The following is a 26849-nucleotide window of genomic DNA, read 5'->3' as shown; positions in this document are numbered from 1 at the left end:
GGGGCAACAAGTCAACATCTGTCATTTCTCCTTCCCTTCTACTTAAATAGTTGGGAATACACTACTTATTCCTTTTTCCTTTAATCTCTCTTAACCTTTAATAAAGGAGCCAGTCCTGTCCTGAGTTTCTTCCATAGAAAAATTTCAGTAGTGTTCAGAAAATAATGATAGACCTGATTAAATTATATAACAAAGTAGGCATTTTGAATCTTATGATGTAAGAGTCAAGGACTAATCAGCATTAACTAAATGACTTTTGATCACTGAACTTCATTTCTCTCTAGCCTTGGGTCTCCAGTAGATTCATTTGTGGAGCCTTGTAGCAGATGGCTGGCTCTTCACTTTCAGATGGCTGTTACCTTTGAAAAGGAAGACTAAGTAAGGATCCTAAGAAATATTTCCAGATTTCCTTGTGGTGGTTTACATACTCATTCTCATTTCACTCAAAAACATTTTTATTTGGTAAAGTGATTGAAGAATGACAAAAACGGTAGCAGCTCATAGTTTTCTGCCTGAAGGGATTTGAGGCTCTTGGAACCAAGAGTACAGAGCAAACTTTAGAGTAAAATGTAGGAGCTATTTCCTGCCTAAATGGCAGTAGAAAGTGTTCATGATGCTTGGAACCCTAGGGGTGAACTCCAAGCTACCAATGCCCTCTCAGTTTCAGACAGAATGGGAAAATCAACCATCTGGATTGATTTTATGTAACTTTAGGACATGGAGGGAGAAAATCATAAAAAAAATATTAATCACCATGAACATTTCCACTTGTCTTGAAAGGTGCAGGCTCCCTAGGACTGAGAAATTTCTTTATGAAGGTTGAGAAAATTGTTTTCATTATAAGAAGAAGGTGATAGCTAAGTTTTGGATCTGAAAATCAAACAGGTTGGATTTGAATCTTATCTCTGTAATTTACTAGGTTTGAGATTCAGCCTCAGTTTTCTTGTATTTGTAAAATGAGGGAAATAATAGTACCCATCTTTAGAGTTTCTGACAAGTTAAAATGAGATTATGCGTTAGAAGCTTGCAACACTCACTAAATGTTGACCATTGATCTTTTTATTACTGTCTTTTGCTGCATTCTTATGGCTTAGAATCAAAAAAATGCTCGTTAGGAATGCTGATGTATGCAGAACTTCTTAGGATTTATTGGTGGGGAAGAGAATATTCATTCAAATTACAGACATTTATAAGATTTCAAAACAAAGTGATGCTGCCTTTATTTGGATCTAGTACTCTGCTTCCCCACTATTTAGATGGTGTTCTTATGCAAGAACCCTGAGACTCACTTTTTTCTTCTGTTAAATGGGAATCATAGTAAACAACACTTTGTGGTTGTCTTGAAGGTGGATGGAAGCTACTTGCAAAAATAGCACTATAAAATTACTACTTCCTTTAATCTGTACCAAGACCACTGGAGGTGTATAATAAAGTCTTATGAACAGAGTTTACAGAGATGATATAATTATACAAAAATATAACTCAGTGCATCAGCAATAAAAGATCGCTGTCAGCAAGAGAAGAGGAAAGAATTTGTGTCTGCCGGGGGACAGGCAGGATCAGGAAGGTAGATACTGCTTCTGGGTAGATTGTCAATAAACATACCTTTAAAAAGATTACGTAATATAAATCTTCAAAGAGATTACGTAATATAAATTCCAGTATATAAAGTGTAGGTCAGGGTGCAGCAGGCTGTTTACATTAATTGGGGCTCAATAGAAGGCAAGATGGAGAGAAGGCTTCAGAGAAGGGTCACTTTACTGGTTGTCACTTCTTGCCCTAAGCACTGTTTTCTTGGGAACAACTGGTAACCATGAGCCAAAGTGGATCTGCTTCTCTTCACTGTTTCTCTCCTTCAGGTACAAAAAGTATAGCTTTGAGCAACAGGCTTTTGGAGGCCTAAAATCAATCAGGACAAATATTTCAATTGATTGTGGGGGTAAGGGGAGACAGGGGTAGGACAGATAGGTATAAATAACTTAAAAAATTTTTTTAATGCTTATTTAGTTTTGACAGAGAGAGACAGAGCATGAGTGGGGGGGTGCAGAGAGAGACACACCCACACACACACACACACACACACACACACACACACACACAAAATCCGAGCTGTCAGCACAGAGCCCAATGTGGGGCTCGAACTCACAGACCACGAGATCATGACCGAGCCGAAGTCGGACGCTCAACCAACTGAGCCACCCAGGCGCCCCTGTATAAATAATTTTTAATGGCCTTTCCAGTTTTAGGATTCTAAGGTGGTAGGTCCAGATGCTGGTAGTTTATTCAATCTTTTCCATTATTAACCAAGGTAATTATTAAAGTGTTAGAAATAAGTTGAACTACTTGGTAGGGGGAATTTAAAGCCACAGGTATCTGCCTAAAAGAATTGTAAACATCTGTGAATAAACAATATTAGTTAGTGGAGGGAGTGAGGTAACGTGAGGACACGTTGAAGATAGTTGGATAAATGTCTTTCAACTCTGTGAGGTTTAGAAAGTATTGAACTCTACTGAACATTTTAAGCCTGGTTTCCTTACTGTTCTTCCCCTTCTTCATTTATTTCAAGTATTGTAAAATTCGCTCAGATTTCACTGCAACTAAAGAGTTATCGTCATTAACTTGCATGATCCCACTGAGTTTCCATCTTTGATTTAGAATGTGGATTACTGAGGAAGAAGTTGCAAATTCATGTAGGTACTTGATGGCGGCATGAGAAAGCTAAGGATTGATATCAAAATCTTACCATCTGTATTTGTATGTTTATAATGTGTGGGGTAACAAACATATGAAGCTAAGTTCCTTTCATTAAGAATGCAAAAATGAAAATTCATAGCCAGGCTTACTTTAGACTCATGGTCGATGAGGATTTATTTGTATTGTTATGACCATGAGGCACCATGGGATTTTGGATTGCCTTTCAGATTATCAAACCAATACTAAATCATGTTAAACATCTATGAGTGTCACACAGCCTAGTGTTTGGGAATTGATTGCGTATGGTACACGTGGTTACGTGTTATTAACCAGAATTGAAAAAAACACCGCACCAGCTTTTTTTTTCTTTTAAAAATTTTTTTTTAATGTTTGCTTATTTTTGAGAGAGACAGAGACAGACTATTAGTGGGGGAGGGGCAGAGATAGAGGGAAATGCAGAATCGGAAGCAGGCTCCAGGCTGAGTCAGCACAGAGCCCTATGTGGGGCTCGAACTCACGAACTGTGAGATCATGACCTGAGCAGCCCAAGTTGTATGCTTAACTGACTGAGCCATCCAGGCACCCCAGAAGACCACCAGCTTTTAAATGGTCTTAAATGGTTAGTTCTATAGAACTTTCTTAGCTGTTTGTCATGTCGGAATGTTTTCCTCTCATAGAAATAATAATACTATGCAACTGTCATGATTTTTTTCACAAGTTTTTTATATACAGTTTTATTAAACTATTGCCTACTCATTTCAGGAAACATGAAAATAGAGAATCATATGAAGAACACAAAAGCTCCCATTCTTCCACCGATAAGAAAAAACTCCTAATATGTCGGGGCATTTCATTATATACCCACACACATTTACATAAATATGTACAAAAATATATGTATACACACATAGAAACATACACACCCATATATACACAAACATATGTGAGACTAATTACATACACACACCCCTTCTAGGCTACTTCCCAGTGTCTAGCAGTCACTCAAGGAAAGGTCATCCACTCTCACTGTCTGAATGTCTGATTTTTATGGAACCATATTTATTCCTGTATAATTTGAAACATGCTCTATGGAATTTTTCCCTTGACCGGAAAGAATTGCTTGAAACAACAAAAGTCAAAATCAAAACCAAAGCACTACATCAAAGCACCGCGAAGCTCTTAGGTCTTCACACATTCTTACCACCGACTTCACATTTTAAGGTGCATTATCCCTGACCTTGTTGGACTCTTGGGAACTAGAGGGAGAAGGGGCACTAACTAAAGGAAAAGGAAGTGATAAAGGCGTGGCATAAACCCAAGTGATCTGCGTATCAGTCCCCATGGGCTTATGGAGTGGCCACATTTCGTTTTGTGGCGGTTTCTCTAGAGCGTTTGAACAACTAACTTCTATCTTCCTGACCCTGAAATTCAGACCTCATGGCCCAGCGAAGCTGGACTAGTTGTCCTGAGCTGTGGCAGGTAGGTTATGAATAGTTTAGATTCCTGTGGTGTTTTAACATCTCCTGTTTTTATGAGTATTTTAATGAAGGCAGTGGCTTTAGTTAGCTCTGATTATAACCCAAATGTGTCCCCTCCTCAAGTTAACTTTACGTGCCTTACTCACTTTGCAATAGTGTGATTAAAATAATAGAAAACAATGCTACAGAGGTCTTAATACGTTTTAAAATGTTAATATTGATTTAAAAAAATAAGGTGAGGGTAGAAGAGATGACCTGATTTTTCCATTGACTTTAGATGAAATTAAATTCAATTTCCTTTTAGGACTATTACTGTCATAAATGTAATAAGCTCTTTTAAGTTAAGAAACTAAGCCTGCATTTAAAATTATATATGTGCATCCTGCAAGCTGTGTGGTTTTGGACAGATTGCTTAACTTCTCTGTGCCTCAGTTTCCTTATCAATAGATGAGGAACTGGGGGCTGCTTATACCTACTTTACAGGTTTGTTGTGAGGATTCCTTCATATAACAAAATGGGAAGTACATTTAATAATGCCCGATATGGAGTAAAAACTCAGTAAAGGTTAGAAATAATAATAAGGTTAGAAATAAAAGGTTCAGGGCGCCTGGGTGGCTCAGTTGGTTGAGCGTCCGACTTCGGCTCGGGTCATGATTTCGCGGTTCGTGAGTTGGGGGCCCCGCGTGGGGCTCTGTGCTAAGAGCTCAGAGCTTGGAGCCTGTTTCAGATTCTGTGTCTCCCTCTCTTTCTGACCCTCCCCCATTCATGCTCTGTCTCTCTCTGTCTCAAAAATAAGTAAACGTTAAAAAAATTTAAAAAAAGGAAAAGGTTCAGATTAGCTTCTAATAATTGTTTTATAGTTATTATTGACTAAACCTTATTCTGTTTACTGTATTTCTCTGTTGCATTACAATAAGCGTATTTGCAATTTGCAATTATTCATGCATGTATGTACCATGCCCTACTTATTTCCAAAATAATTTTAAGGTATCTTACATAATATGATAGATAAAATGAAATAATAAGTTATATGGATCAAATAAAACAACCAAATCACTAACGTAATGATAGAATAATTATACCAGAACCTAGGTTAATAAAGCTATTACTTTGGAGGCTCAATTTTGCTCTGAACTGCCCACAAAAAGGCAAAGAGGATAGCGGTGAATTATGGAGCTTTTACTATCTTATAAGGGGAAGCATGTTGGTTTTTCAAATAGTTTTTTTCTCTTGTACTTCAATCTAAATGAAGCGTATTGCATTGGCCTTTGCATAAGGGGTGTTGAAACACCCAGTGGATGGTGTCTTTTTTAGCAGTTTTACTACAAAAAAGATACCATGAATGGTCTTAACAGTCGTATTCTTTGCCTTTAATAAGCTAGAAGTAAGCATTTTAATTAGGTATGTAGTCTTCTGTCATGATATTCTAGTGATATTTGCTTGGGAATTTACTTATTAAATTTATTTTCCATATGATAAGCATCCATTATGGATGTTTTTGAATATGCTGTTTTCTTTTGTCATTTGATTATTTGTGTACATAATTGCCTGAGTTAGGCTACTATATGTAGTATAATTTTGTGTTGAGTATCATTAGATTACTTGGTAGAGAGTCTGAACTGGTTCATTTTTATATCTAATTTTCCTTAAAATTGCCTTTTTCTTGGTGGAATACATTACTAGCATAGCTCTTACACTTGTCAGGCGCGATTACTGTTATTTTTCACTCTTAGATGTATCTAAGTGGAATAGAGAAGATAAATTTTCGTGAGTTAACTTGGTAAGCGAAATAGAAGGTGTATTCGGAAATGTGTGTACTTCATTCAGTATCCATTTGTTGAGCATTTTTAAGGCTTTGGTTAAGGGTCTACTCATTATATAACATGAACTAAAACATGATTTTTAAGCCACTTAAAAATCTAGAAAGACAACCATGAGACGAGGAAATAAAGAATAATGAAATAAGTTATATTTGGTAACTTTTTTTCAACTAAAAACATATTGTCTAAGCGTAAACATAATTAGAAATGTCAAAAGAGAGGGGGAGACTGTGAGCTGGGGCTTGTGGTGGCAGTTATGACAAAGTCAAGGAAAAGGGTTGTTGGCACAGATATTGAATTGGGCACCTCCTTTCATGATCACGCAAGGGATGCCTTTGATCAAAAGGGGGTGCTCCAGGGCTGAAAGCATGCTGGGGCACAGAAGGAGGGAACCACCCTGTGTGAGGACAGAGGGCCGAGGAGGTCAGGTAGCCTCACATTTGCAGGTCTGGAACATCTGAGATTTCCCTAAGTGCACGACAATAAACATTATAGCACAGAAACTTACCTCAGTGTACACTTTGTCATCTTTGAAGGCCTTTCATATACAGGAATTAATTGTAACCTCACAAGAACCCTCTTCAGACCATTATCCAAGTTTTACAGATGAGAAAAAAAAATCAGTTGGATGGGTTATAAATTACTGAGAATCCGATGGATTAAAGCGCAGAAGACAGGGCTAGACGCCGTCCTTGTCGCCATTTCTTTCCTATGTGTACATTTTAATACTGCAGTGACTGTGTGTTCCTGTGTGATGGTGTGTGTGTGTGTGTGTGTGTGTGTGTGTGTGTGTGTGTGTGTCAAGGGTGCGGGGGACTTTTAGTTACAGTAGAGCTGCGTTCTATTACTGGTAAGGGTTCTGTGTATGAGGACAAATGATAAATTAAAGATCACTGTGTTTGTCAGAAGCATTATTTGACCCGCATGATAATCAAATATCAAATCTCTGGCATTCTAATATACTTCATAATTGAATTTTATTTCATTTCATAGAACATCTACTCTAGAGTCTGAGTAGATTACTGAGGGTTTTTTTTTTTTAATTTACTTTTTTTTTTTTTTTTTTTACATCCAAAAACTTGAAATAAAGTATTATCTCCATTGTCTGGGCTTGTGGAGCATAAGCCTGCTTGATGGCAGGAGGGTGGGCCAGATGGACTTCTGAGGTCCCTTTCATTTTACAGAACTCATTATTGTCTCATCTCCGACTGCTCCAAAGGTCCTTTCATAATAAAGCTCGTAGTCAAAGCACTAAACAGGCCTATCCTTTATACAGAATCCCCTGGATTCTTTACAACAGCAGGACTGCAGGCCCTTGAATCTGACATCCACAGTGTTTCTGAGACTTTTCCTTTCATTGTCATTTATGACCTCGCAGGAAATCTGAGCTTCTTGTTTTACTGGGAATTTGAACATCTCTTCTGCCATCTGAGCAGTTATCAGGCAGCATAAAGGCTTCGTCTCAACCAGAGATAATGCCTTTAAACAGTGTAAAACACAGCAAAGTAATTGCTTTTGTTTTAAGGTCCTTATCTTGGAAGAGAAAACACTGAAAAATAAGATTGTGTGGGAAACTATACCCATATCATGTCATGGTTTCAGCAAAACTAGACTGTTCGCATTTGTCACTTTTGCTGAAAGAGTGTCTTTATAATGTGTGCGTGGGATTTGCTTTTGGCCTCATATTAGGAGCTAGCTCTGTGGAGTGAAGTCCCTTGTTTTGAGCTTATTGGCTGGCCTGCCTGTAACCCTAGGCTCCAATGAGAAAACAACAAAGACAGGTTTTATGTTCTGTGTTAGAGATGATTTAGATTATGCTAAGGAATTTTTATACAGACATTAGTCATAGGAAACAAATTCAGATCAATGAAAACATAAAAATGGCTTATTGGTTTTCTGTCACAAGATGCATGATGAGGAAGAGTTTCAGCACATGAAAAAAAATAAATAAATCCAGGGCACCACTGTTAGCAGGGTGCTTTTACAGTTGGTGATTTCCCTATTTTTTTCTGAAAAGTTGAAAGATTGCGTTTACTTCAATGTCATTTTGATAGCAAACAGATTCGGATTTGTAGTGCTTTAAATTGTACTACTTGAGAATAAAATCTTAGGCAGTCGGAATTAGGAACCAAAACTCTGTGTCAACCCACACTCTGAGGTAAAGATCTTTAATATTTGTAATTGCTAACATGTGTGACCGCTAACGTTTATTTTCTGGTTCCCATGTGTCATGCATAGCTCTCTATCTATGAATTTATCTCCCTGTGAGGTATGATTATTATCCCCATTTACTCATAAGGAACCCAAAGCACAGAGATGGTGAAACACTTGCTCAAGACCAGTCTGGTAAGTAGCAGGGCTGGGATTCAAACCCAAGCATTCTGAATTGGGAGTCCTTGTTCCCTGAGACAGCAAACAACCTGGAGTGCTTTCTGGATCACCAAAGAAAATGACAGTCAAAGATAATTTTATTGTTTCTTAATCTAACATATGCTGCATTTTTGAATGCCACCCATGTTGACTCTTTAAATGAAAATCCTGTTAGCCAGAATATCTATTAACTGGAAATCCCTATTTCTCTGTCGAGTTGAACAAACATTGACTTTCGATGTCCCACTTTTGAATTTAGTCCAGCAAACACATTCCACTCTCAGAAGGTTGTGATTCCTGTGCCATAGTAGCTGCATCGCAAAAGATCTTACTCTTTTTCCATCGACAAGCAACCAAAACGTTCTGCATATCAGATGGGTTTCTTTCATTTAAGGTGCTGTAGCCTGAATATTTTTGTCCCCTCATAATTCATATATTGAAACCTAATCTCCAAAGTGGTGGTATTTGGAGGTGAGTCTTTTGGGAGGTGATTAGGTCGTGAGGGTGGAACCCTCATGGATGGGGTTAGTGCCCTTATTAAACAGGCCCCAGGCGACTTCCCTTGCCTCTTCCACCAGGTAAGGACACCTTTGAGGAAGGGAGCTGGCAGAAGAATTAGTATTAATGTGTTGATTGTGGTGTACTTCTATTAGCGTGTAATCTTCAATTTGTACAGAATTTGGCATTTGTAAATCGAGAACAAATGTCATCTAAAATGTAATATATTTTTCTTTTATTGCCCTTGTTAATGGTGGAATCTGTGGGGGCAAATAAGATATTGAAGCTCAGTTCTATCAGACATTGTAAGAACCTGGATTTCTAGAGGGAGGGAGGAAGATGGGGAGAGAAAGAAAGGGAAAGACAGCCACAGCTCATGGGCAGAAAATCGACACCTGACTCCAATTAAACATGAGAAAAAATTCCTTTGTGTGGGTTCAGGAGTAGAGTGCAGTTGGACCCTTTTGCAGGGGGTGTGGATTGGGAAAGGTGAGCCTATGACTTATAACTCCCAAGAGGCAGAGACTGATAATGTTGTATAATGCCTCTTATATGAAGGATAGACCATTATCTTAACTGATTGTGTTTTCTCATAATTGAACTTAGTGAGTTGTGTTTATGTGTGTGTAAGGAAGAATACACTGGCTGGCTTTATAATGATGATCACTTACGGTTGAGATTTGTGTTCAAGAAACTCATTTTAGGGGCATTTTTTTAACCTATGGGGATACATCTGTTTCATAAAGTGGTTATACACTGATTATTTGAGAGTAAACAATGGAGATTTCATCCTTTTCAGGTCCTTTGAGTTCTAGTGTTTTTTTTCCCCCATTTCTCTGTGTGTTCCAGTCATGTTCTTTGGAGTCTTAATGATGACATTTAGAACAGAGAGAGGTCAGTGGTCAAATGTGGGGATGGGGAAAGTGAATGTTGGGTGCGGGAGCTGATAATTAAAGTTTTTGAGCGTAAAGTGACAAGAAAGCCACCCAGCACATGGTGAAAGAGGGATAAACAGAAAAGACATAAATAGAAAATGATAATAAGCTGAAGTTATAATATCTCATTTATGGGTATATACCAGTTAACTGTGGCTTCTTAGTGACAAGAACCTCCCCTACATGATTGGGCCATAGATATTCACTCTAAGACTATAGTAAGATTGCAGACACAGCTCCAGTGTTTTCTGTCTGGCCTGGAAAAATTTGGGGTAAGGAAAGAGTAAATTTCACCAGCACATTAGCCAATCGGATCAACTTATTTCTCTGATTTCTTGCCTTCTTGCCCTTTGTCATTTATAAATAATTTGGATGAAAAAGGGAAACATTATTCTGCTTTCTCTACATCTTTGAATTAGCTGTCAGTGGTTGTATGCTGAGCATATGGTTGGAGACTGTCTTCTCCTGCCCTCATGAGTCATTTCCTTCTGTAAACTCAAGTTTCTGTGCCACCAGAATGCATGGCACATCGTTCTATTTCCCAGTAATTGGCAGAAAACGATTAAAATGAAAAGCTCAGTGGCAGAGGCAGGACGTTTTATATGTGCCTCACAGACTGATGGCCCATAGCCCTCCTCCCGTGTGCCTTGCAAGGTGGGACAGTGGTCGTGCCCTGTGCTTTCCCAATGAGGCAAGAGAGCGGAGTCTGGTAAGTGACTTGTTTTTCCAGGACATGGTGGTGGTTTGGAATCTCTCGAGTCCTGGCCCATTGTTCAGCTCACTGAACCATACAAGTACATCACTTCATCTAGGCTCTTTTATGAGGTTCTTTCCCATTCCCGAGCACATTTTTTATAATGGCTGATGGGCTGTTTGTCGTGATTAAAGCCCCCCAGACGTCTGTACTCTGTAACAACCAATGTCTATAAGGAGCTAGTTCCACAACTTCTAACATTCTTTTCTGCCAAATGTCATAAAGAAACTACTGGTTTCTGAAATTAAATAGCTTTGTTTCTCCACGGCTGGAGCTCAAATTGTCAAAAGGGGGTGTGTAAAGAAGAGTAATCTCTCAAAGTAATCCCTCACGGGTGACTTCAGCCTTCAGAAGAGAAAAGGGAGTTACGGGTTGGGTCCGATAGCAACTCCTTTGAACAGAACATATCTCCTTGTTTCTGTCCTGACATGGCCTATACTGAAGCGGGCTGCACTCTCAGCAGACTGGTGCCAGGCATGTCCTGGTATCTTCCCTATTTCTGAAGCAACCACAAGGCACCTCCAGATGTTAACTAGAAATGTCTAGCTGTTTTATTTTCCCTGTCTCCTATCACCCCGATGGGCAAGTCTTCCCTTTGAACCCAACAGTCATTGCTACTATCTGGTAGGAAAAGAACCCACAGAACTTTGTGTATTAATAAACAAGGTTGTCACCATTGCAGAGCACCCTCAACAAGAGCACTTACGTGTTGTTAGCAGTCTTCCCTGCCCACCAGGGGAGTGTAAAAATCTAAGATGGACACTGCTTTTGAAAAGTGTTTTCTGGGGGGAGGCACCTGGGTGGCTCAGTCAGTTAAGTTTCCGACCTAAGCTCAGGTCATGATCTCACGGATCGTGGGTTCGAGTGCCGCATCGGGGTCTGTGCGGACAGCTCAGAGCCTGGAACCTGCTTCAGAGTCTGTGTCTCCTTCTCTCTTTCTGCTCCTCCTCCACTCATGCTCTGACTCCCTCTCTCTTTCAAACATAAACATTTTTTTCAAGTGTTTTTTAATTGTTTTTTTATAAGTTATAAAAATGTATGAATTGCAGTCATCTTCATGGCAAGTAAGGTAAGAAATCTTTGGACGTGTATCAAGCACTCTTCCATATTAAATTTTGCCTGTATAAATTGAACTTACCAACTACTCCTTTATGTCCACCTCTCTTTCCCCTGGGCCAGACCTCTGCTTCTCTCCTGCATCCTGGCTTCACATGAAAAGATGCTAGTGCTTTGCTCTTGTTTCAAACACAGAAGGTAATGGGGATGAAGGAACTGGTGGTATGGGTGAAATAAACCAGAGGGGAACAGGAAGATGATGCTCTTTGTTCTTCAAGGTTTCCCTCTGACATCTTTACCCCCACGAATTCTTCTCTGGTCCAGTGATTCAGAAGCAATTTCCTTTATTTCTGTGCATTTTATTTTGGCTCCTCCATGGTCCTTAGCGCATTCTCTTTTGCAGCCAAGGTAGCCGTGCTCACGTCTGGCCTCTGACTGCATGGCAGGTTCTGTGACTCTTAATAGGAATGGCTAACACTGGGATGCCTGGGCGGCTCGGTTGGATAAGTGTCTGACTCTTCATTTTGGGTCAGGTCATGATTTCTTGGTTCTTGAGATCAAGCCCCACATCAGACTTTGTGCTGACAGCATGGAGCCTGGCTGGAATTCTGTCTCGCTCTTTCTGCCCCACCCCAAATAAATAAATAAGCATTTATTTAAAAAAAAAAAAAAGAGCAGCTAACACTTACTGGGCCTAGAGTCATGACAGGGGCTCAGCAAGTGTGATCTCACCTGGTCTTTTTTTAGAAGGCACTAGGAGGAGAGTCTACTCTTTATTCCATTTTGCAGACAAAGCGAAGAGATGTAGTAAATAATTTGCTCAAGTTGGTTAGTATTTCCTACCTAAGTGTTGGGATTGAGTTTGACAACTCCCCTGCACACTCTAGCCAGTGCATAGCTCCTACCCTACAGTTGCCACCTGGCCATTGATTAATAAATGTCTGAGGGAGTAGAATTCTCTGCGTTTAGCCTATCCATTGCACCCCATGCCCTGAGTTGTCATGTTAGTCTTTTAGCAAGGTTGTGAATGTAACATTTCCCTGGTTATCCTTGACTCCCAGGTAAAATCTCTCTCTTGCACTCAGTTCCAACCAGACTTTCCTTCTTCCTGTCCACCAAATGTTCCCCACTGTGTCTGGTGCACGGGTAAGGTATACACGCTGATCTCTCTGTCTGGAATCATCCCCTCTCCACCTCACCCATTTGTTCTCCTCCTTTGGACATTAACTGAAACTTCCTCAGGACATCTCCCAGCCACAGCCTCCAATTACATGCTCTCGCAGTAGCACCCACCGTTTATGTTTCAGAAGTCATCATAGTTAGAGTTCTCTATTGTCTCAGGGCCCTTGGCTGGATCTGCTCATCTCTATATCCTCACCATTTATCACAGTGAAGCTACTGAAGTTAAAAAAAAAATACTGTAAGTTGTTGTTCACTTTTCCACTTGCCTCTTACCCGTTGTGAGGTTTCCACTTCCCATTTCCTCTGTCTGCACCATATTGCATATCCTTCTGGAACCATTTGTTGAGGCATTTCAAAATAAATATCAGCTATATGAGAGGTCTTCAATGCCTGATGGATATCAGAGTCACCTGGGGAGCTTTAAAATTTCCGATAGCCAGGCCCCACTCTTGACCAATTAAATTGGAATCTGTTTGGGGAAGGTGCCAGGTAATGACATTTTTTGTTCCTTTAAAGGGCTTCTCAAGTGCAACAAGGGTTGAGAACTACTGATTTGAATGATGATTGCACACCACAGGGACTCTGTGTAAAACTGCTCTTTTCCAAACAGGTGCATGCATTTCATAAATGTAGACAAGTTATGTGCAGTGGGACTGATGGAAGCAACTGCAGGCACTTACATGTGATGGGAAGACACTAGAATCTTTAGGAGACCCCAGGATTGCTGCTTAGCTTTGTTTTCAGTGAAACCTATCCGACTTCTGAATCATTTGATTTACCTCTTCTTTTTTGCCCCAAGCAGATTTTTTTACAAGCATTTTCAGTGAACTCGGTAGGAGGACTTTCTGTCGCTATCCAAGTGTGTTTTTAAATATCATGGCTCTTCAAAGTTGCAAGTCAACCTTCTTTTTCAGTTGGAGTCACTTGACTAAAAGTATTTTTTTCTGATTCAAGGGAAAAAAATACACAAACGGTGAAGGATAAATATTCATATCTGGCTCACTGTGCAGTTCATTATCAACTACGTACTTCACCTTTGCCTGTCCAAATTCATTTACCTGTGGTAAAATATGATCTGCATTTTTTTCAGAAGCAGAGATTTTTAAAGGCTTTCAGTAATGGCAGAAACCTGCTAAAAGCTGTTCTTATTTTAATATAATAAATCATAAATTTGTAAAGTGGATTTCCCTGGAAGTATGAGTTTTAAAATTTAAGTGTGTAGGGGGGTACATATTTGAAGAGACTAATGCATCAGGACTCTGCTAGTGGAAATCAAAATTAAAAAGTTTAAATAAGAGAATTTGGCTTGGGACAGGGTTTCTTTAGCATCTGAGTGAATGATTGAGTGGCTGTAAGTGAGAAAAAGCAATGGGTTATATCTGTAAGCTTTTCAGTGTACAGAGAAAATGTGCTCCCAAGCTACACCTGTCATTGCCTCAAGATTTCACCATACCTACATAATAGTTGACTCCTACTTTGTACTGATTATGATTATGTTAGAATAATAGTGAGCCACATGGGTTTCAGTAAAAATGCTGAAAGTTCCTTTGTTTGTGATGGGTTCAATTGGGAAACTATTGGAACAATAGAGTTCATTTGGGAAAAAATCATTTTCTGCAACCATACATTTCAGGTCTTTTCCTATCACTAATGTTCTAAAATAGGCCTATTTTACTAGAATATAATCCACAAAATTTGATGAAAAAAAAAGCCCATTGTAGGGTAGAAGTTGACAAGTGGCCAGAAAGTAATTCACAGAGACAAGGAAAGACAAATGCACAGGAAGCGAGGGGCAGATTCAGGATTGCTATTATACTGTTGTTTCGAAAAGTTCTTCTGTGATTGCAGAGGCTAGAATTCTGTGTCTGTCCTTGCATTATCCTTTAAGGAGGTGATATCTATCTGTCTGTCTGTCTATCCATATCTCTAGATGTGTTTATACTTGCCAATAGTGGGTGCTCGGTAAATGGTACTTGAATCTGAAGATACAGAGAACTACAGTGAGCATACATCCACAAAAGTTGTTCTGGAGAGCTTCAGTGTACATCTGTGGTTCTGGGTAATTATTCACAGTACCCCTTTCAAAAACATCTTGGTTCATTTCTAATTTAATTTTTTTTTAACGTTTATTTATTTTTGAGACAGAGAGAGACAGAGCATGAATGGGGGAGGATCAGAGAGAGAGGGAGACACAGAATCTGAAACAGGCTCCAGGCTCTGAGCTGTCAGTACAGAGCCTGACGTGGGGCTTGAACTCACGGACTGCGAGATCATGACCTGAGCCGAAGTCGGCCGCTTAACTGACTGAGCCACCCAGGCGCCCCTCTATTTTAATTTTTTAATGTTTATTTATTTTTGAGAGAGAGAGAGAGAGAGAGAGAGAGCCAGCCGGAGAGGGGCAGAGAGAGAGGGAGACACAGAATCCAAAGCAGGCTCCAGGCTCAGAGCTGTCAGCACAGAGCCCAACCTGAGGGTTGAAATCATGAGCCATGAGATCATGACCTAAGCCCAAGTCTGATGCTAAACCAACTGAGCCACCCAGGCGCCCCTATTCATTGCTAATTCATATGGTCACTTTCTTTGGAAGCAGTAAGTCCTACCCCTTGGGCTTGATTACCTGAGATGTAACTCATTGGACACATCTTGAAATTTGAAAATGATCCTTGATTTGGACTAAAATGTCATCCTCATGTCCGAGGTTGTCCATAGATTCCCAACTGCTGAGAAATGATAAATGAGTCTGTCCTGTGACCAGCAGGTATCTGCAGGGGTGGGTTACGGACCAGAGCTATTTAACAGCTCCATTAATGACTGGAAGAGCTGTGATAAGCAGCTTGCTAATGAAACCTGCAGATGATACTAAATTTGTAGGTGTTGGAAGCAACAATTGAAGCATGAATAAAAAAGGTTCCACGCCAGGCAGGAGCTAGAACTACAAGTCTGTTTAGGGTGACTTTGTGAAGCAGTTTTATGCAATATCAGTAGTCCAGAAGACCAAAGTGAGGCAGAGCACAGAGGTGACTTATGTCATTGAAAAGTCTGTGGCCACAATTCCCTTAGTCTCTAAATCAAGGAGAGAATGCTGGCAAGACAGAGGATTAGCCTCAAAATAATTGGGTTCAAACTCCAGCCCTTTCATGGATTAGCAGGTTTTGAACAACTTACTGAATCTCTGGGATTCTTAGCTCCTTTCATACATGTTAAAATAATTATGTATCTGAAAATGTTTGGTACTCATACGTAGCTCAATACAGACTGGTTGAATCAAATTTTAAGTGCAGCATCATAACCCCCCCCCCAAATTGTTCTTTCTTCTATATCAAGAGTCCATGAGTCTCTAGTAAATATATAGATAGGGCTTCAAAGGATCCACAAACCCTCTGAGATGATATACCAAATATTCGGTGTGTGGCTGGGTGTTTTTCTGGGGGAAGTCTATAGCTTTCATTATGTATTTAATGATGTAGACAGCTAGAAACACATAAGAACCTCAGCGCTGTGAGCTTCTTGTAAGTTCCTTTTCAGTAATCTAGCCACAGGCTGAACTTTCTTTACCTTCAACATGCCATAATGGCTCACAGCTTGGGGCTTGGAAAGTTGCTGTCTCCTGTCATCCCCCAGATATTTTCATGGCTGGGAAAATCCCAGCTCCTTGGAAAGGTTTTCAGGTACTCTGTATCACTGTGCCCTGTTTTGTTATCCTCATAATGCAAGACCAGCCAAAGTGTGAAAATTACTTTTTTGAAAATAATTTTTAATGTTTATTCATTTTTGAGAGATGGAGAGAGACACAGCATGAGTGGGAGAGGGGCAGAGAGAGAGGGAGACACGGAATCCGAAGCAGGCTCCGAGCTGTCAGTATAGAGCCCAATGTGGGGCTCGAACTCATGAACAGTGAGATCATGACCTGAGCCAAAGCTGGACACTTAACTGACAGCCACCCAGGCACCCTGAAAATTTCTCGATTATTATGTCACTCACCTGTGTGCTGCCATCCATTAAACTACAGACTCCTTGAGAACAGTGCCTTTGGTTTTCTTGCTCCCTGCCATATGCCTAGTACCTAAAAGTGACCCATAATAAGTGATCAGTGGTTATTTGTGGCAGGGAGGAACAAACAAACAAGCCTTTATTTCATGTGGAAACTGTCACATAGTATAGGTTAAATGATTCAATGACTAAAAGATTGGAAGGGTACGTGAATGAATGAGTATTGCTCACTGAGATTGTTGTAGAAATGTGGAGGCAAGGAGGATACCTGAATGATGCAAAACTCACCGTCCTCTTCTTTGGCCCAGTAGGGAGTTTTTGCTGTCTCACCTTTAAAACCTTTTCCATTATCTAGTCCTTAGGTAAATCAAGGTGGTGCTTTTGGCTCTAAAAAGAAGGATCCCAGGCACATCTCCTGTGCTGCAAGAATGGACTGAGCGATCCGTCCATTTCTTGGATACACGCAGGAACTCTGGTTCAACGGCTGACAGGATGAACTCTTGGCATTTTGAATTCTATCCAGAATTCAGCTTTGAGGAGAGGTTCCAATAAAAGCATTCTGTGCCTCCTTTTATTCAGCAGGACTAGAAGGTTCCAGAAATAAAGCCTAAATGGAGTGGCATTTTTATCACTGGGGTTTCTATTGAACTGCCCTGCAATCAAAATACATCCTTCAGAATCAGAAAGCAATGTCTTAGATTCTTCTCCTCATAGGAATCAACCTCCCGATTGTGGAAAAGGAATTTTCCTTATAGCTGAAGCCTATACTCCTGTTCTTATTTGACTGATTCATAGCTCACATTGGATTTGCTCTGTCAAGTGTTTAAAAGTGGCCATTTTCTCTGAAAGCCTGTCAGCCCTGGATAGCAAGTTGCAGAATAAAAGAAAATATATGACCCTTATATGTAAGCATCAGCTATTGAGCCAAATCTACCAATATCTAAGATTCAGAGAGATTAATTAACAAATATATTTGTTTTGACTAAATCTCTCCCTTAGGCTAGTTTTTAAAACTTAAAGATTCTGGTTGCTTAGGCCTCTTCCCACAGGAGCACGTGTTAATGGGCCAGGTTTCTTGAAACTCTTGGGATGTACATGCGTACTTTATGCAACAACAAACACAATCTCATATACTAATATCCTTTATTAAATGGGCTTGAAGCCAGAATCCTAAGCTGAGGCATATTGCATTTTTTGACTGATTGTTCCCTCATCATACAAACCGTTAGTCAGGGCTGGGATATCAGCATCATCCTACATATGCCAAAAGTACTGGAAAAATCTTTTTCCTAAAAATCCAGGTTCATTTCTAGACTCTTGTAATTTTTACTGCATAATTAACAATAATGTCTGACACTGTCATCCTCTTGACAGAATCTAACTTGGAGCATCTGGTGTTATTTAGCCAAGAGCCTAGTTCTATTCTCCCAGTACAAAAGGGTTCTGATTAATTAATCATTGTCCAACCTGAATAATACATTAAAGATAAACTTCAATGCTTAGTTAAAAACAAAGGGGAAAGTTTTCTTATGTTAGATGGTGGGTTTTCCTATTAATAGACATGTAAAAATGAGTATGGTTTAGCATTTACTTACCACAGATTTTAAGCCAGAAGTGAAATAGGCAGTGTCTTCTTAGATGACTGGGGTTTTGGGTTCAACCAGCTGAACTTACCGCCTGCCCTGGAGTGTTTATCCCCTGCTCCTCTCTGAGCTACCCCACCTTGTCTTTTTAATGCCTCTCTGTCACACCAGATAGGTCCTGTTTTCTATGTTCCAGGAAGGGCTCAAGGAGAGAATAGTTCATTAGGAGTCTAGATTGTAAATTCGGTATGAACACTATTGTTTCATTCTGTATCGTTCACTTAGTGCCCAGCAGAGTCCCCGACACCAGTAGACATTCAGCAGGTGTTTGCTCAGTTTGCAACTAGGGATCCCTTTGCTGTGCCAACTAGTGGTATCACACATCCCCGAGCTACTAGTGCCTTCCTCTTATCAAATACTAGAAGTCGGTGCAGTTTATCATTCCATCTGTTTTGCTCTGTATGAATATGGCTCTCTGACCCACAGGCTCAATATCTACAGACTTCTAAAATAGTTAAAGTGTGTAATCTTCATTGGGTTGATGATTTCTGTTGCTTTTTTGCCCTTTTTAAAGAGTCCTACAATAGGTTTTTCAAACACAGAGTCTCTGTTACTAAGTGTGATCTTGTGTGGCTTTATCAAAATACCTCCCCCATGAAACCTGTCCTTCTGTGTGCTGGTTATGTCCCTTCTATGGCTTTTCATTTAGACCTGATACAGATATACTTTTCTACTCTATCAAATAACACTCTTTCACCTATGTTCTAAGTAGGTTTGAAAAGTTGTACTTAACTTACGTAGAGGATATCGGTCAATTCCAAAGGTCATGAGATACTTTCCATCTTCACATACTCCCTAAAATATTTATTTCTGAGTCCCTGTCAGTCAGTTCATTCAAAAAACATTTACTTTGCAAATAGTACACCCCAGGCGAGGCCCTAGGCCCTGGACATACAACAGTGAACAAAATGGCAGGCTCCTCCTTTTGCGGTGCTTACTCATCATCAAAAGACAACACAGAGATGCACGCTGTACTATTTCAGTTGCTGTTAAGTGCTATGAAGGAAAGTAAGGCAGAAAAGGTGGAAAGACAGGGAGATGGTATGCTAAGGTTTTTTGTGTTGTTACTGAAGAGTTCCTTGGGCATGACTGCGTACCAGTTAGATGCAGTGCTTGGTGCTAATAGCCCATTCCCTCTAATGGATTTTCAGTGTAATGAGGAAGATAGGAAATCATAAAAGTAGTTAAAACAATGTTGAAAATAATCAAGCCAATAAGAGAGGTTTAGCACGGTGTCCAAGGGCTTTGGAAAAGAGAAACAACCCAGAATAGGGGTGTAGGAGATTGGGCTTCATTCACAGAGAACAACATAAGCAAGGACATGACATTGGGAAAGTACTGGCAATGCACTGAAGTAATGAATGATCCATTTTGGCTAGAGTGCAGTGAAATAGTTGGGTACCATTGAAAGAGAAGCATCAAGTTTCCTTGTGGCCAAATTTTGAAGGGCTTTGGATGCCAGCATGAGAAATTGAATATAAGAGCAACTTAAAAAAAAAATATATATATATATATTATACATATATATATATTATATATATGTATTATATATATATATATAAGATCTTATATATATATATTTTTTTAACATTTTTTCTGATTATCAGAATAACACGTTTTCAGGATAAAATGCAGACAGTTCTTAATGAAGTTTCAGACAGAACTGTGACTGAATCAGAGCTCTAGTAATAAAATAAGAACCTGTCGGTAGCATATAGACAAGCTGAGAGTAGAGGATTTGCAAAATATCGTGTAAGCTTATTGACATTACCTACAATAGTTTTGATTTTGGTTTTTAATTACTTGTTCTGCTGACATCTGGGTTCTAGCTAAAATAAAAGTGAATGCCAGATGGGCCTTTTCCAGAAATCTTATGAAATTCAAATATGCAGCCACCATCATGGTTTACGGACTGTTTGACAGATACCGAGACTTCTTGGCTAAATGTTCTTTCTTGCACCTTGTACTCTAAATGGTTGTCCGAAGTGTTGTGCGGCCTCAAGGGAGACTGGTCCTAATTAAAGATTGCATTTTCTGGAAGGATTTTAAATCCCAGCAATTAATACAGGAATTTAGAAATCCAAATGATTTCTTCCTTGGAATCAAAGTCCTTCCTCTTTTCAGATTCTTTGTTTCCTGTCAGAATAATAAATATGTCTTCTTTCACACCCCCTGGCATACATAATAAGATATGTGCCGGTGCCTAACGTAAAGACTCTTTCACCTTCTTGAGTTTTCTCACCCTCTCTTTCTGGGCTGCATATGGACTTGTATGGGCTCCAGGCACTTTTCCTTTGGAGCCCGTTTCCCTATAAAAATATATTAAAATCACATTTTGTGACCGAGTTGATATAAAGGCAAATATATGTTGTTTATTTGAACATTGTATTTGAGCTAAAATTTATTTATTTTTTCTTGTGACTTTGAAATAAATTAAACCATTGCCCTGGTCTCCTAAAACTAAGGTGAGCCTTAGGGACACCATGTACTTTGCCTCCAGGGTTGGTTGGTCCTCCTTCCTTTCTGTGGACAATTGACAATAAGACGAATTGAAAACCAGTACGCATGGCTGGGCCCAAAGTTGTTCATGCCCCATAAGACTCTACAAATATGGACTTCAAGTCAGATATTGCATACTTTGAAAATGTCTCCCAGTTCTCCAGTAGGAACTTGGGGAAAGGTCAGATTCGTTTTACTAACCTTTTCATTCTGGTCAGTAGTGGCAGCTATAATCTCCTATTTTCAGGGAATCTGGAAAAAATAGAGCACTTCCATGAGACCCACCAACTTGAGAATACTTACATAAGAACACAAGGGGCCGTTAACTGGGCCCCTTTAAATGGACTTCCAATTTCTTAGGGCTTGTTTAATAGAATGAGGTATTTTAGACCAGAGTCCCAGTGTACGAAACATGGAAATGTCATGCACACGTGGGCTGGTAGCCACTGTCCCAACAAAAACCTATTTGGGTTCCTCCCCTCTAGTGGTTCTCCATTATAGAAGAAAGCCCAACTCTTAACTTACCACCGACTGTCCTTCCTAACATTGTGTGACAGCACTCAAAGCCTGGCATCTCATTCTCCAGCCATGCTGAAGGACTTGAACTTACTCAACTGCTCAGTCTTCTCTTTGGGCTAAAATCCCCTTCTTTCTGAGACCTGTGAGTTTCCTTTGCCTTTCGAAAGACCCCTAACAAATGCCATCCTTTCTCCTGAGCTTGTGTTGACCCGTTGGTATAAAAGCCTCTCCTTTCTTTGTACCCTGCCTGCATATCTGATACACCACCTGTGAAACATTATTGTGTCTGTTTAATTGTGACTTTACCCCTACAAGTTAGAATGTTTGCTTCTTGAGAGTAGGGCCTGTTTCTTACTTTTCCTACAAATTACATTGTTTATTAAAAGCAGGGTACATTTTTTTATTTATTTATGTTTGTGTGCTTTGTGTATGTGTGCGTATAATTAATTTATTTAAATCCTTAAGAATAAACACAGTATCTAATGTTAGACAGGGCAGGATATCTTGATTGCTTGCTTTCTTTTTTAAGTGAAAAAATAGCCAGGTATGTATTGGGTTCGATATGACTGAGATTAGGATGAAAGGTGAAAATCACCAGAAAAGTATTTAAAGCAAACAGTTAAAAATGAAGGATCTCCTGGCTTCGTTATAAGACTTCATTATAAACAGTTCTCCATAATAAATTTTTGTTTTTGCTTTGTTTTGTTGTGGTTTTGCTCCAGCAAGAGGGAAAAGAACAAAACTAGAACAAAACTGTGTGATCTGTTGGTGTGAGCAAAAGTGGGGAAGTTGATGTGGCAAAGAGTGAGTGCCTAATTGGGAGAATATAAAAAGGGGTAAGCTATGTACTCCTTTCTTTTGTGGAATTTAAAATTGAATGCAGACAGCATTATCACAGCCCAGAGACAGAAACTACCAGCGCTTTTGGAGGGATAGTCTAGTTCCATTCATTGAATATTTACTGAACTAAAGACACAGATCATGGAACATTTTACTCTACTAGATGGAAAGATGGTAAACATCAAATCCTACAACTAAAAATATAATTGCTGACTCTGGTAAGCCTCTTAGGCAGTTTGTTGTGGAAGGGCAGGGGCAGAAGGTGGCTTGGTGTGAAACATGAGGCTGGAGGGATAATATGGGACCAGATCTTGATAGGGAGAAGTATGGCCTACAGACCATGGCAGTGGAGAAAATACATACTTAGAAAGTTTTGGGGCCATGGAAGGAAGGGAAGAAGACCACCACAAGGACTGAAAGAAAGACTCATTAACTTGTTAAATAATTAATTAACTTAAATTTAGAGAGTGTGCGGGGGAGAGGGACAGAGAGAGAGAGAGAGAGAGAGAGAGAGAGAGAGAGAGAGAGAGAGAGAGAGAAGCTTAAGCAGGCTCCATGCTCAGTGTGGAGCCCAACACAGGGCTTGATCCCACGACCCTGGCATCATGACCTGAGCCGAAATCAGGAGTTGGCTGCTCAACTGACTGAACCACCCAGGCACCCCACAACTTGTTAATGATTTTCAAGAAAGTCAGAAAGACTTGATTGCTTTGCGTGTTTGGAGGGCTGTGCTTCCTATGATTTTAATACAGATATTTCCTATTACTTTATGTCTTCATGGAAAGAGCATCATTTGGATGGAGACTCACTGGGTCCAGTGATCCAGGCCGGGTCCCAAGGACCAGTCAGGAGGGTCCTTGGCTTTACACAGGATATAAATCAAACACAAACAGAGAGGAAGTGAGAGCAGAGTTTATTGAAGGCAAAGAGAGAATACAGATACAGAGTTTCTGGGAGACTCAGAAAGGAAAGAAGAACGAGTCTCTATCTTTGCTGGGGACTGTACTTTTTACTGAGGATTGTGGTTCAATGGATGTCTTCTTACACATCCAGAGTGTTTAGGTGTCCTCCATAAGTCACTTATACCCTGGAGCCAGGGGTCTTGGTGAGTCAGTGGTCTATGAAATCATTCATGACAACGCCACCCAGTCACTCCTTATCCGCTGTGCTGGGAGACTCCAAGGAAATCATTAATTCCTTGCCCTTTACAAGGAGGACATACATTAGCTGTCCTACAAGGTGTGTGTAAGTTAGAGTTTAGGTCCTTACAACAACAGAAGCAGGAAAAGGAGCAAAACAGTCCCTCATGGGATCCCTTCAGTTTCCCTATTGGTTTCATCTGGGAAAGGAGAACGTGTACCTTTCAAACGACAAAGTCAATGTTGTAAGACATTTGCCAAAATGAAACACGCAGGTTGAATAAAAACTTGTGACAATAAGGACCTATGATACTACCCATTCGTAAGTCCTCCTCTCTGGGGATATGAGAAAAGGATTTTTTGCCTTTCCTTAGGTGCTTTTCAGAGATTTGCCTGGACTAGATTTTAATGATTGAAAATCATCAATCATTAAATCATCAATCATCAAATGAGGTCTCAACATTTCCCTGGAAAAAATTTTTCCTACTATCAAATTTGATTATCTTGCAGATTCCTTTTTTTTCCCTCTTTGCTTAACTTAATTCTTGATTTGAAGGATGACAGATGATGAAGAGGAATGTATTAGAAGCCTGGGGTCTTTGAGGGGTGCCTGGGTGGCTCATTTGTTTAAGTATCCAACTTTGGCTCAGGTCATGATCTCATGGTTCGTGAATTCAAGCTCCACATCGGGCTCTCTGCTGACAGCTCAGAGCCTGGAGCCTGCTTTGGATTCTGTGGTTCCCTCTCTCTGCCCCTCTCCTGTTTGCACTCTGTCTCTGTCTCTCTCTGTCTCTCAAAAATAAACATTAAAAAAAGTTTAAGAGCCTGGCATTTTTGGGAAAAGAGTTGGGAAGTCTAGCTCATTTTTTTTTTTAATTAGAGAGAGAGAGAGCACACAAGTGAAGGAGAGGGGCAGTGGGAGAGAGAATCTTTAAGTAGGCTCCATGTCCAGAGTGGGAGCCCAATATGGAGCTCGATCCCATGACCCTGGGATCATGACCTGAACCACAATCAAGAGCTGGCTGTTCAACCCACTGAGCCCCCCAGCCACCCCCATCACACATATTTTAACACATTTATTTGGAGATTGCTGCAGAATTTGTAATATGGAGCCCACCACAGCTGCATCACTGTATAATGGTCAGTCATCACCTCCCCACTAGTACAGTGGAAGTCTGAACTGACCCATACACACAGCATGAGAGCTGCAGTTCTCCCTTACCATGCCAAAAGCAGATAGTTCCAATCAATCTCAAACCATTCACACTGTCCTAGGATGGCCTTGAAAAATACCACCAAGAAATTTGAGTGAGCACAAGAGAGAACACTTATTTGCCAGCATGGCTGTAGATGATTTCCGAGGTTCTTTAGAAGTCTAGATTATGTGAGTCTGTTTTAGAATTCAGTTATCAGGCCCCTTCCTGCCAGATGAGAGTTATTCATGATTATCACTCTGGTTCATCGTTCTTGTTTTTGTTGAGTTCCTGGGTAATTTTGCCCAGTACAGTGCTGAAAATGATTACACCAGACGCAAAGACAGAATGAAATTTATAGGTACAAGTTCTAAACCACAGCAGGAGATCTGTGGCTAACTGGTTTGTCAGCACAGTTTATTTAGTGTGGTTGTCCCATGCATAGTTACAGAGGATGTGCTTACGAGTCTGCTGTACTTGAGGGTTGATAGCATTGTGAAGTTTTGAAGGCTATCATCTCTTTGCTTGATATGGTGCATTTTAAGGTTAATGATTCTTTGTTATGGACTCAGATTCGAAACCGGAACAAGGATTTTAATTTTAAAAAGCTGTACATTTTTTCTAAAATGCCTTAAGAGCTGTTCTTTTCTGTTTTATCAAAACCTAAAAGGTAGGTAGGAACATATTATTATTCCCATTTGTGATAAAGAAATCGAGGCATTGGAAGGTTAATTGGCTTGTCTAGGGGAACATAGATATGTACTCTGAAAGCACTGTTTGAAATGCAGTGCCCCATCCCTGCTGGCTAAGGGTTCTGAGGTCTGTGATCTCATTCCTCCTCACTTTTCAGTGCATAGCTGGATTTACTGGGCTTTTATGTAAAATTCTATTTGAATGTAGAACTAAAAAATGTTTAAAAACCATTGGTGTAAAGGAAGGAGAAAGGAGCTAGAAGCCTGAGTGTATTTCATTTGCAAGTGAATAACACAAATGGGACCCCACTGACCCCAGAGCTGAGGAGGTTTCCACTTCTATAACCACATCAAAAGTCATCCCTACCTTCAAGCCCCTTTGGAGCCTGGTGCTTTAGTCATCAGAAATCTCCCTTCCAGGCTTTCATCTGGACATTTCTCTAAGTATGTTTCATTCTTGGCCAGGATCTTCCAGAAGGTGGCGAAGATAGCCAAGAGTCAAGAAATGCTTAAGCCACAGCAGAGGGCGAGACCTTCTTTCCCAATGTCATTAACCAGAGGTCTATGGCTGCCTCTGTGCATTAGACAGGGCCATGTGCTCCTGGAAGAATCATCAGATAGGAATATATGTGGTAAGATATGCTGCACTTTAGTGTTTTCTCCCACAAATACAAATTAAGTCATGCTATGAATTTGTTCTGAACATGCTTTTTTCCACCCCCTTAGCAAGACATTTAGATGTTTGGTGCATGTGAATTCATGTAGATTCTTCTTCTTTTCTACCATTGCATGGTATTATTGAATTGTGCTAATACAATATTGATTATTTAAGAATTTTACCAATAGCAGACATTTAAGTTATGTGAGTTGTATTTCTCTTAACAAATAACAGATCATATTAATGGCATTTCATATACCCCTTGGACTACATATGAGATTATTTCTCTAGAATAGATGTCAGGAGGTAGATCTGCTGTGCTAAAAGCTATGAGCTTTCCACCTTTGATGAGTGTCACTTGACCTCTAAAAATTTCACCAATCTGATTAGTTCTTCAAGTTAAGATAATGGTTGCTGCTGCTCATAGCAAATCCTTATCGAATACTCACCATTTCTCAGGTACTCTGTCAAGTATTCTCTTTTAATCCTTACAACAGCCCTGAGAGGGTTACCCCTGTGTATGCGATAAAGGCCAATTTTAGTGGGATTGCTCTACAGAAGAGTATGTGCAGCTCAGAGATTGTAGTCACTTGGCTAAGTTTAGAAAGGCGTTTGTATTGTCTTGATAAACTAAAGATGAACTTCATGTTCTAAAGTTAGAGGGCATATTACTTGGGCCATCCCAAGTGGTCAGGGAAGAAATCTGACCCCATGTCTTGGGCCACATATGTTAAGGAGCAAATTCCCAAATGTTCTATCCCTGTGTTCCATATATGTGATTTGGATCCTGTACAGTATTTCTGTAGTTATTATCTGGCATAATGAAACGTAGAGTGAAACACAAAGCCAATAACAGAAAATTGCTACTGAAGTTCTTACTGATCGAGAG

General features: G+C 39.9%; 1 protein-coding gene across 5 annotated transcripts in view; it reads left to right on the top strand.

The window, feature by feature from the left end:
- The window catches only part of SORCS1 (sortilin related VPS10 domain containing receptor 1), a 548833-nt gene that overhangs the window by 84489 nt on the left and 437495 nt on the right, over positions 1-26849 (top strand). The gene's annotated exons all lie outside the window — the stretch shown is intronic.

This window comes from Neofelis nebulosa, chromosome 13 (assembly GCF_028018385.1).
Source record: "Neofelis nebulosa isolate mNeoNeb1 chromosome 13, mNeoNeb1.pri, whole genome shotgun sequence".
Lineage (NCBI taxonomy): Eukaryota > Metazoa > Chordata > Mammalia > Carnivora > Felidae > Neofelis > Neofelis nebulosa.
The sequence above is the reverse complement of the archived record's forward strand: the minus strand, read 5'-3'. Positions and strand labels throughout refer to the sequence as shown.